We start from the raw sequence: 12,216 nt of genomic DNA on the forward strand, positions 1-12,216 counted from the left end.
TTAATTGCATTAATTTTTATGCGTGGACAATTTGTTGGATTTTATATTGATATACATTTATTTTTAAAATCAGTTTGAATGTGACTCGAAATTCCAGGATTAAAAACAGTTTGGACCGCACCGAAATATGCAACATTTCGTATAATTTTTTAACCGTGGCCACAATATAGGCTGTAATGCTAACAAAAAGAATATGGGATCCAAAAAAACCTTAAGAATTAGCAAATGGGCTGTAAATTATTAGAAACAATGGCAGATGAGTTGTATGTTGTTTTCCACAGATTTGAGGCTTTCCTAAAAAAAGGTTGACGCACAAGCAGTGACTGTTGGATGACCATCCAACGACCGTCGTGCTTCTTCAATCTCTGCTCTTCCTGCTCCAGCTACTCAAACAAGCATCGGCGACACTGCCTACTCCCTCCTCCTCGCGGCCGGCTGTGCTTCCGCGCAGGCCTCACCGCCCCACCGTACTCCCATCGCTAGCCTAGCCATCCCTCTACTCACCCACACCTGCTGTTATTCTCCGGCGATGGCAGACGAACCACTAAACCCTTGTACAGTCGTACTCCCCTCCGCGTGGGAAACAACTGCAGAGTCTTCCCTGCCTCCGTGTCGTTCCCTTCCTAGGCCTCGCCGTCGTCCACCGCCTTGGTGCTCTCGGTGCGGCCTGGTTAACGTGGTCAACAACCGACATGCATCTGAAGTGGACTGTACGTGGAGAGGCTGACAGTTGGGTCCACGGCCTCACGCAAGGAAATGCCTCTTTATTACGTGCAAAATAATGATTCCTCCACCTGACATCTGGGACCCACCGAAAGGGCCTCTGTATTTCACGAAAAAATGTTACCGCCGCTAACAGCTCGGACCCACCAGCTATATCTTCGCACGCAAGGAAGTGCGTCCTTATTACGCACAAAAAAATGAATACTCCCCTACTAGCTGGGACCCAGTATAGTGGCAGGCTGACTTGTGGGCCTACTAAGTTGACGGGGACAGAGGGCTTTGTAAACTTAGTCAATATGCACGATTCTAGCTCCAGTGACCGTACGATGTCCATCCAACGGCCGTAGTGCTTCTTCAACCTCTGGTCTTCTTGCTCCAGCCACCCAAACCAGCACTGGTCGTGCCTCATGCTCCTGCCTCCTGTGGCTGGCTACGATGGGCGGAGGCCTCACCGCCCCCTACTACTCCCATCGCTGGCCAGGCCATCCCTGTACTCACCCACACCCCCTGTTATTTTGCGGTGACGGCAGCCTCACACCGCAGCGAATCAGTGAACCCTCATACTCCTCTACATGTGGGCATCCACTGCCGCATCTTCCCCAGCTCCGTGTCGTCCCCTTCCTTGGCCTCGCCATCGTCCACCAACCTGGTGCTCTCGGCGCGGTGTGGTCAACGTGGTCAAGGAACTACTTCCATTGGAAGAGTACTGTATGTGGAGAGTCTGACAGCTGGGTCCACGACAGCCGCAAGGAAGTGCCTCCTTATTACGTGGAAAATAATTATTCCTCCACCTGACAGCAGGGACCCACTGGATGGACCACCGTATTTGGCGAAAAAATGTTTCCCCCTGACTGCTGGGACCCACCGGACGGGCCATCGTATTTCGTGAAAAAACGTTCCCCCCGCTATCATCTCAGACCCATCGGAAGTGTCGCCTTATTACGCACAGAAAAATGAATACTCCCCCTGCTAGTTGGGACTCACCTTGGTGGGTGGCTGACTTGTGGGCCTACTAAGTTGACGGGGAGGGGTGCTTTGTCAACTTAGTCAATATGAACAATTCTAGCTCCAGTGACCGTACGATGTCCATCCAACGGCCGTTGTGCTTCTTCAACCTCTGGTCTTCTTGCTCCACCCTCCCAAAGCAGCATTGGTTATGCCGCATGCTCCTGCCTCCCATGGCCGGCTGTGCTTCCGTGGAGGCCTCACCGCCCCCTACTATTCCCACCACTAGCCAGGCCCTGCGGCGACGGCAGCCTCACACCGCATCCGAACCAGTGAACCCTCGTACTCCTCTCCGCGCGGGCTTCCACTACAGCGTCTTCCCCGGATCTGCGTCATCCCCTTCCTAGGCCTCGCCGTCGTCCACCGCCCTGGTGCTCTCGGCATGGCGTGGTCAATGCGGTCAAGGAACGCTTCCATCGGACATGGACTACATGTGGAGAGGCTAACAACTAGGTCCACGCCCGCAGCAAGGAAGTGACTCCTGATTACGTGCAAAATAATTATTCCTCCACCTGACGGGCCACCATATTTCGCGAAAAGAACGTTTCCCCTTGACTGTTGGGACCCACCAGCTACATCTTCGCATGCAAGGAAGTGCGCCTGGGCAAAAAAAAACGATTCCCCCCTGACTGTTGGGATCCACCAGCTACATATTCGCATGCAAGGAAGTGCCTGACAGTCGGGACCCACCTGGTCGAAGCATACGTAGCGTTGTCATTCTGGTCGCGAACGTGTACGTACATACTGGTCGATGTAGAGGCGCGCACGTGTTGTAGTAGAGGCGCGCACGTAGCATGTACATGTACGTGCAACGGCCGGTGTGCAAGAAAGAAAATACAGCCACGTACGTACATACGGGCAGGGTCTCGAAAGCCTACTCGCGCATATGTATGGTCAGGGCTCGTGTACATGGCTGGGTCGGAATGGAGAAACAACGTCGTCGTTGTGTTCATGGGGAGCCAACCGGCTGGGTCAGAACGAAATGTGTCGTCGTGTTCATCGGGAGGGCTTGGACGGAACATCCGATGGAAATGAGGCTTAGCGTACCGCAGAACGGAGGAAACGGCCTAGTGTTCGACCGGCCACGTTCGAAACGGGATCCTGTTCATCGGGAGGGGTATGCCGTACCGCAAAACGGAGGAAACGGACCTCCTACGGTCGAAACGGGGGTCCTATTGATCGGGAGGGGTGTGGCGTACCGCAAATGGAGGAAACAGACTTGTGTTGGAGCGCTACGGTCGAAACGGGGGTCCTGTTCATCGGGAGGGGTGTGGCGTACCGCAAAATGGGACTCCACGGGCTACTGTTCATCCAACGTCGACCTCCTCCAGCCTCCACCTGCGATTGTTCATCCACGGGCTCCCACTATAGGAATCAGCTATTTTGCCGTCTGCCACGGCGGATGGCAAAGGCATGAACGGCGGACGGCAAAGGCCTTTGCCGTCAGCCGCGGACGACAAAAGGCTCCGGCAAAGTAGGCTACGGTAAACAACTACTTTGCCGTCTGCTTCCTGGCGGCTGACGGCAAAGGCCCTTTGCCGTCTGCGGCGGACGGCAAAGAGAGCAGACGGCAATAATTGCGCTGTCAGTCCGTTAAGTGGCTAACGGCAGGCCTTTGTCGTCCGCCGCTAACGGCAAAATTTCTAGTGTCTTTGCCGTCCGCCGTATGATGTCATCTACACGTCACTACATGGTAGGTTCTTTGCCGTCTGCCACTGATGGCAAAGTGCAGGTTCTTTGCCATCTGCCACTGATGGCAAAGTCTTTGCCATCTGCCACTGTAGGCAAACTGACCAAATGGGTCAGCTCCCAGGAAGCACAGCTGGATGCCACGTGTCTTCTTTGCCGTCCGCGGCAGACGGCAAAGAGCCCGTTGTCGTCGGTGGTAGACGGCAAAGAGCCTGCATATTGGCTCTTTTATCTGTTTTTTATTAAATCCAACAATTTTCATCACAAATATATATGACATATATAGATATATTTCAAAAGGCCATTACAGAGCAAACATATAAGATATCCAACACATAACTTCATCATCCAACCATATATATTACATGCATAGTTCCATCATACATAACAAGTTCAACATAGAGGCATCCAACCATATATATTACAATAGTTTCATCCAACGATACATGCATAGTTCAACGATACAAAAGAAACAGAGAAAGGGATAAGGAGCACTCCATCTATGCAAGCTTTCGTCAAGTGAATGAAATCTGCAAAATGAAAAATAAGAAAGTTAGAACAAGAAGAGTAGAACAAGAAGAAGAGTAGAACAACAAGAAGACTAGAACAAGAAGAGTAGAACAAGAAGAGTAGAACAAGAAGAAGACTAGAACAAGAAGAGTATGTCATTTATGAGCTAACTTACGTGAAATGGATCATATATGAGCTAACTAAGTTGAAATGGGTCGTTTATGAGCTAGCTAAGGTGAAATGGATCATTTATGAGCTAACTTAGTTGAAATGGGTCGTTTATGAGCTAACTAAGGTCAAATGGATCGTTTTTGAGGTAACTAAGGTGAAATGGGTCGTTTTTTAGCTAACTTAGGTGAAATGGATCATTTATGAGCTAACTTAGTTGAAATGGATCATTTTTGAGCTAACTTAGGTGAAATGGATCATTTATGAGCTAATTTAGTTGAAATGGATCTTTTTGAGCTAACTTAGGTGAAATGGATCATTTAAGAGCTAATTTAGGTGAAATGGATCGTTTTTTAGCTAACTTGGTGAAATGGATCATTTATGAGCTAAATTAGTTGAAATGGATCGTTTATGAGATAACCTAGGTAAGATGGGTCATTTTGGAGTTAACCTAGGTGAAATGGGTCATTTTAAAGCTAACGTAGGTAAAATGGATCATTTAGGAGCTAATCTAGGTAAAATGGGTCATTTTTGAGCTAACTTGGATGAACTGGATCATTTATAAGCTAACCTAGGTAAAATGGGTCATTTTAGAGCTAACTTAGGTAAAATGGATCGTCTATGAGCTAACTAAGCTAATTATGCAATTTTTGACATAAGTAAGCTAAGTACAGATTGTTTTAGAGCTAACTTAGGTAAAATGGATGGTTTTGGAGGTCAGTAAGCTTATTAAGTCATTTTGGAGGAGAAGAAGCTAAGTCTAGGTCATTATGGTAAGCATTGGAGGAAATAAAGCTAAGTCTAGGTCTTTATGCATGTTTTAAGCAAAACACTAGATAAACTTACCAAGATCCAGGAGGTGTAGGAGCGGGGTGGCTCGTGTCGGTAGCTGGAGAAGGATCGTGCGATGCTTGTCTGGAGTTACGCTGCACCAAAGATCATATCCAATGTCTTGTTAGCATGATGACACTCAAATGTTAAGACTAGCAAGTAATGTCCATTCAAATAAAACTCACCGTGGTCCCAGGAGCAATCACTGGCATCGGCGGAGCGGTCTGACCTGTCTTCTCGCACACAGACTGCACATTTGGTTTTGACGACTCAGTCATACTAGTTAGTAATGAGACAAACACTACATGAATGTTTTGGCTAATCTGCAGAAGAAACTTACCACAAGGAGCTCGTACATGGCCCTTGCCTGCATGTCATTCCGTGCCCTCTCCTCCTCCATCATCTTTGTCGTCCTCTCCTCCAACTCCCGCTGCCTCTCCGCCGCCTCCGCCAGAAGTTTCTCCGTTCTATCTCTCTCACTCTGTATAGCAGCCTGCAACACCACTCACATGACCATTTGTAATCATTGATGGAAGCGCACACAATGTAATGGAGAAACATAACTGAGTACGTATCACTAACCTTGATGGCGAGTTGCACTGGCCATTCACGAGGCCTTATCTCAGGAGCGGAGCTCGACTGGTGCGCCTTGATCTCCGGGAGAGTGCTAGGACAACGGATAAGTCCATCTCCAATGGCTATGGAGCCATGGGACCTCCCGCCACCAGATATCATCACCAGCTCTGGATCAATGGGACCCTGGCTCGGGTTAAAGTCCTCCCCTTTCCTCGCCTTCCCCTCATCTCTATATCTCACGAGCTTGTTGTGGGAGGAGATGTTGGTGAAGTTGTTTGCATCATCGAGGTCAGACTGAGAGAAGGCCTTGACTTTCTTGAAAGAGGCAGTGTGGGCCATGGCATACAGGTCGTACACCTCTGGCACCTTATCTGCCTTATTGTAGCGTGCCTGAAAGAGAGAAACAATGAAAATTAGTAATTAAAGGGCTCAAGCTAGCATGATGAATGAATTGCATGAATCATGAAGCAAACCACATACCCAGTTGCGCCCGAACTGATATAAGTTGGAGCTGCCTTGATGGTGTGGCACACCTTCCATTTGGGCACGTTTGTCCTTGGCCTCGTTGTGGAGGGCTAGCCATTGTTTTGAGCACCACTCATCGACCAACACCTCCCAACAATCCATCCGATCCGCACACCATCTCGGAGGTGCTTAAGTTAGCAAATAGAAACTTGAGCGCTACAGCTAAGAATTACTAAATGAAGGAACTTAAGTAGAGAAGGCCTTAAGAATTACCTTCATGTACTGCTCCTTACTCAGGAACTTATCGCGGCATGCCGGCTTGGTCTTCTTGATACCACGCAAGGCGTAGTAGTCTCGAACAGCCTGCACCCGAGCCTCGTGCCATAAGTTCTGGAGTAGGCGCTTGCTGACGTTCTCGATAACATGTGCCGCGTCCTCCTCGTATCCCTCCTCACACCTGTAGAATGTCTGCAATAAAATGAGACAATATTGATTAGTACAATTAATAACTAGCTAGTTGCAGATTTTTAAATGTGTAAAGGAGAAATACCCAGAACTTTCTGATCACCATGTCTGCCCTCGTGTCGCACACGACACCGTCGATAATCTCATCCGGCGGGGCCGGGGCAGCCACGTAGTGCTCCCAGCTCAATCCAAGCTCTGTAAGCCGACCCTCACCAGGAAACGTGACAAACCCCGGGAAGTTTTGCCGGCAAAGAACTCCAAGGACGGAGTTGGGCCGGTGGACACTATGATGGTGGTCCCAACCCCTGCAGCATGACAAGGCCAACGCATTCGTTATTTGAAGAAACGTGAATGCAGAAGGTACAAAAATATTAAATGCACTTACGTACCTCTCCCCATCAGGGAAAATCAACCACCTCTGCTCGCGGGTCACTGGCACGGACGGGAGCCGTGTAGCACCACGCTGGTAGACGTTGCCCCCCTCCTCCCCCTCCTCATCAGTCGGCTCCCCGCCATCATCAGCATGGCCACTCGGCTCCCCGCCATGCTCAGGCTGACCCGACCAGGTACCCCATCCATACGTGTGCTCCTCAAGGGTCTCGTGGGCCCAAGTCTCGTGGGACGAAGGCTCGTCGACCCGAGGCTCGTGGACCGAAGACTCGTGGACCGGAGGCTCGTGGACCGGAGTCCATGCAGCCTCCTCCTCAGACGAGTCCACCCTAGCAGTCACGTGCTCGGGTGAAACAGCTGGGGGCGGTGGCGAGGAAGGCACCGTAAGAGTCACCCTACCTCCTCTCCCGCGACCACGTGCTCCACCTCCTCTCTTCTTCTTACCTCCTCCCCTGCTGGGCACCGCGGTCGACGAAGATGGGCCCGGCGGTGTTGCCATACTGTCCAGCAATGCTTGGCGGAGAGGTGCGTGTGGAATGGAAGACCTCGCACCACGCGCCAATGAAGAAGGGGCCTCGGCGCGCTCCCGACCAGCGCCCACCATCTTTCAACACCTGCCATGACAAAGAATAAATGAAATTAGTACAACATAAAAAACGTACCGACATGAATAATAATATGTATATCACTTAAGTGTATCATCATCAAGTACAACATAAAAAAATTGAATACCTGACACTACTAATAATCTTGATCAGTATCATCAATAAATGCATAATCATCATCATCACTATAACCAATGATGGGCTCATAGGGTTCATTGGCATCAACATGTGCAAGGCCACCTTGACGTAATCGGTCAAGCATTGACAGGTCATCCGTAGCAGTAACCTCTTCTTGTTCCGGCTCTTCTTGTTCCTCCTCTGGGGTGATGTCGGATTCATTGTCGCTGTCTACTTCAATGTTTTGGGGTGAAGTATAGCGGTTCTTGAAATGCTTTTTGGAAAGACATGTCTCTTGGAAGAATTCTCCTTCATATGTGTCTGGGTTAATGTGAGGTTCATAATCCTCTTCCTTTGGGGGAGAAAGTCTAGCATGTGGCGGCACTTCATAAACGACATCCCAACCTTTCAGATTTGGATTAGTTTGGCAGGCCCACGGTAGATAGAATACTTGGGTCGCCTGTTGAGCCATAATATAGACATCAGGAACATCTAAATGAGTGCTTTGGTTGATTTCAACTAGCCCTATATGTTCATGAGTCCTTCTAGTCTCCTTCGGCTGAAACCAATAACATTTGAAGACTACGACATTCGGTGGGTTTTCACCATAGAACAGAAGTTCATAAATTGCTTCAACTCTCCCATAATACTCGGTACCTCCTTCGCCGATAGCAGATACACAACAATTTGTAGACTTTCGGTCGGCCATAGATAGCTCTTTGCCATAGGTACGAAAGCGATACCCGTTGATGTCGTACTTGTCAAATGAACGGACCTTATAGTCAAAACCACTAGCGACTTGTCTCAATTCGGCGTCCATAGACTCTGAATTAGCCTACAAGTTTAATATGAAAGGATTGTTGCATTATGCACAAATTAGCGAATGAAATGAAATTGTCTAATAGAAATTACCGTTTGTTTGAACCAAGAGATGAAACCGGGATAGCCACCTCCTTGCTTTGCGAGAAGCTCATACTCTTCGACGGAATCCTTTTGGATCTCCGCTCCATACGAGAATATGGCGATGTATCGACTGTATGACATATCCAGGAATAAGAGTAGTTCAAAGGAAATAGAAGTTGCGAAACAATGTACCGAGAACTTACTCGATGTACGACCGCACTTCTATCAGGTTATTGAAGATATACAACGAAATGGTCCGCCATTCTTCGTTATCCGAAGATACTGGATGTGAAACACTAGCTGGTGCGAGATTCCCTTTGAATAGGCTGAGGTTGGATCCACCCTTTTTAGGCTCGTCAGCATTGTACCGAGGCTTCGGATTATGCAAATGACGATTTTTGGCTTCGTAGTGCGCTGTTACGAAGTTTGCCGCCTCCTCTGTGATGAATGCCTCAGCCATCGATGCTTCAATTCTACGCTTATTTTTACATTTTTCTCGAAGCGTCTTCTGCATCCTCTCAGTTGGGTAGCACCAATGATTTTGCACGCCCCCCCCCCAATCTTGCCTTGGTCGGGAGATGCAAAATCAAATGCTGCATTGGATTAAAGAAGCCCGGTGGAAAGATCTTCTCTAACTTGCAGATCAACTCCGGCGCCAACTCTTCCATTTCTTCTAGCATGCCAAGCGATAGTTCTTTCGCACAAAGAACACAGAAGAAATAGCTGAGTTCTGCCAGTACTAGCCATTCATCCTCAGGGATGAAGCCACGCAACATCACCGGCATTACCCGCTCAATCCATATGTGCCAATCATGACTCTTGAGACCAAATATCTTCAGTTTATCAAGATTCGCTCCCCTCTTTAGATTCGCTGCATACCCATCGGGGAACATCAACTGTTGTTGCACCCACAAGATAATTTCCCTCATAGCTGGCCTTCCAAGATTGAACCATGCCTTTGGCTTCGTCCAGTTTTGCTTTCCTTTCGGTTCTTTCATGTTTTGTAACGGCCTATCACATAGCGCCTCCAGATCGACTCTAGCCTTAGTATTATCCTTTGACTTCCCATCTATGCCGAACAATGTACCAAAAAGTGCCTCGGTGATATTCTTCTCAGTGTGCATCACGTCGATGTTGTGTGGGCAAAGGATGTCTTTGAAGTAAGGCATATCCCATAAGCATGTTTTGTGAGTCCACGCGTGCTTAGTATTATACCCCTTGAAGTACCCTGGACGTTCTGGATCTGGCTCGAGAGCGTTTAACTGATCCAGGGTCTGTTGGCCTGTCAATGCAGGTGGTGCAGAGTTTTTGACAACTCTACCCCTGATGAAGTTCTTCTTGTCTTTCCTGAACTTATGGCGAGGATCCAGGAACTGTCTATGCATGTCGAAGCAAGAAAACTTGCGACCGGCCTGAAGCCAGCGAAACTCAAGAGCTCCCTTGCATGTGGGGCACGGGAACCTTCCATGCACACATCAGCCAACGAATAGCGCATACGCCGGCAAGTCATGCGTCGAGTACATGTACCAGACATGCATTATGAAGTTCCGTTTGCTAAAGGCGTCGTATGTCTTGAACCCATTATCCCAGGCTTCTTGCAATTCATCCTTAAGCGGCTGCATGTACACATTCATATTTTTCCCTGGATAGTTGGGTCCTGGAATTATCAACGTCAGGAAAATGTTCTTTCTTTGCATAATCTGTCCGGGGGGGAGATTGAGTGGAAAGACAAATATGGGCCAACAACTGTATTGGGCTGCCGTCATACCAAACACACTGAACCCATCGGTGCTGATGCCGACTCAAGGATGCCTCGGATCTGCCGCTTTGTCAGCATGTAATTCATCAAACTTTTTCCATACAACACCATCCGATGTGTGTACCATCATCAGATTACCATCTGCATCTAGTTCGGTTCTTTTGCCTGTTTTGTGCCATGTCATCTGTCTGGTCGTCTCTTCGACCATGAAAAGACGTTGAAGTCTTGGTACGATTGGCATATACCGAAGAACACTAACGGGGATTTTGGTCTGTGTCTTCTCACCCATACCGTTGTCTACCACAATATACCTGGAAGACTTGCAAATGGGACAATAGTTCAAGTCCGCATAGTCAAGCCTAAATAAGGCACATCCTTTCTCACAGGCATGTATCTTCTCATAGGGCATCTTCAGTGCACGGAGGATTTTGTCCGACTGGTACAGGTTTGCAGGCATTACATGGCCTTTGGGTAGAAAGCGTCCAAATACTGTCATAATTGTGTCATAGCATTCTCTGCCCAAGTTGAACTAAGCCTTCAGAGCCATTACTTGTGAGATGGCATCCAACTGACAAAGCTCAGTGTGCTCGTGGAGCGGACGTTTCGAAGACTCCAACATTTCATTGAAGGCCTTTGCAGATTCCTCCATCTCCTCGTCCGAATCCCGAGCATCATTATAGCCTTGCACCATGTTTTCCATCCCGGTACCATGCTCGTCGGTGCGACGACGATCCACCTCAGCTCGGTCACGTTGGGCAGACTCACCATGAAATGTCCACACCGTATAATCGGGCGTAAAACCACTCTTCTGCAGGTGTTTTCCCATTTCAGCCTCTGTCTTCTTTTCCCAATTGCCGCACCGGAAACAGGGGCACCAGGTTTTCTTTTGGCCATTTGCAAATGCGGCTTGCACAAACCCCTTAGTTTTTGTGAACCATTCAGCGCTCCATTTGTTCTGACCAGTGTGACCGGTATACATCCAAGCACGGTCACTCATCTTGACTTTCAGAGCTACTGGACACACAACAATTATATATGTAATTCACCATGTATATATTCATCAGTTGATCTATTTTGTCAATTTTATTACGTCCATGCAACCTACACTCTAATAGGTAATGATAGGTCCTAATCCCACGCGTGTATGTGTAGATTGGGTTCATTTTCCCATGCTATGCTCCAGATCTGATGCAAAATTTCGGCAGCACCTCCCCGCTGTTCTCCTGATACACGTCTCTGCAATAAACAGAGAGGATGTGTACCCGGAGAACAACAGGGGAGGCACTGACGAAATTTATGCGTCAGATCCGGAGCAAAGCATATGGGAAAACGAACCGAATCTACACATACTCGGGCTATCCATGGATAGCGTTGGACAATTCGAAAGAATCAAGGTTATAAATATGCAAATGCATGCATATTTATAACTATGACGCTTTCGAACGGGAGACACATATTGGTTATGCATACTGATGATTCAAGACACATATATAGCTAGCTACCAAATTTCATGTCATTTGTGCAAATAATTAATGGGGGAGAAGGACATGTCATTTGTGCTCACCCACGAACGAAGGGGCAGAGCTCGTCAAACGCACGGCGAGGTCGTCGAACACCAAACCTCGCAGCGATGAAACAACTGCACATTTAAATCTACCCGATCAACACAATTATATATGATGTTTTTCATAACAAAATCGAAAAATTTATGACCTAACTAATAATTCACAAATATATAACCCCGTCGGCCTCTGGAAGGCCAAAGAGCACCTTTTCGGGAGGTTTAGGGGGTCGGGGTGTCATGTCGGTGTCGGGGTGCTGTTTCGAGGTCAGGGTGTCGTGTCAGGGTGTGGTGTCGCGGTCTGTGTGTCGGGGTGTGGTGTCGGGGTCGGGGTGTCGGGGTCAGGGTGTCGGGGTCGGGGTGTCGAGGTCAGTGGTCGGGGTGTTTCCTTCTATCCTTCTTCTTCTTTCCTTCTCTTCTTCTTCTTTTTTCTTCTTCTTTCCTTTCTT

Source organism: Triticum aestivum, chromosome 1A (assembly GCF_018294505.1).
Source record: "Triticum aestivum cultivar Chinese Spring chromosome 1A, IWGSC CS RefSeq v2.1, whole genome shotgun sequence".
NCBI classification, from domain to species: domain Eukaryota; kingdom Viridiplantae; phylum Streptophyta; class Magnoliopsida; order Poales; family Poaceae; genus Triticum; species Triticum aestivum.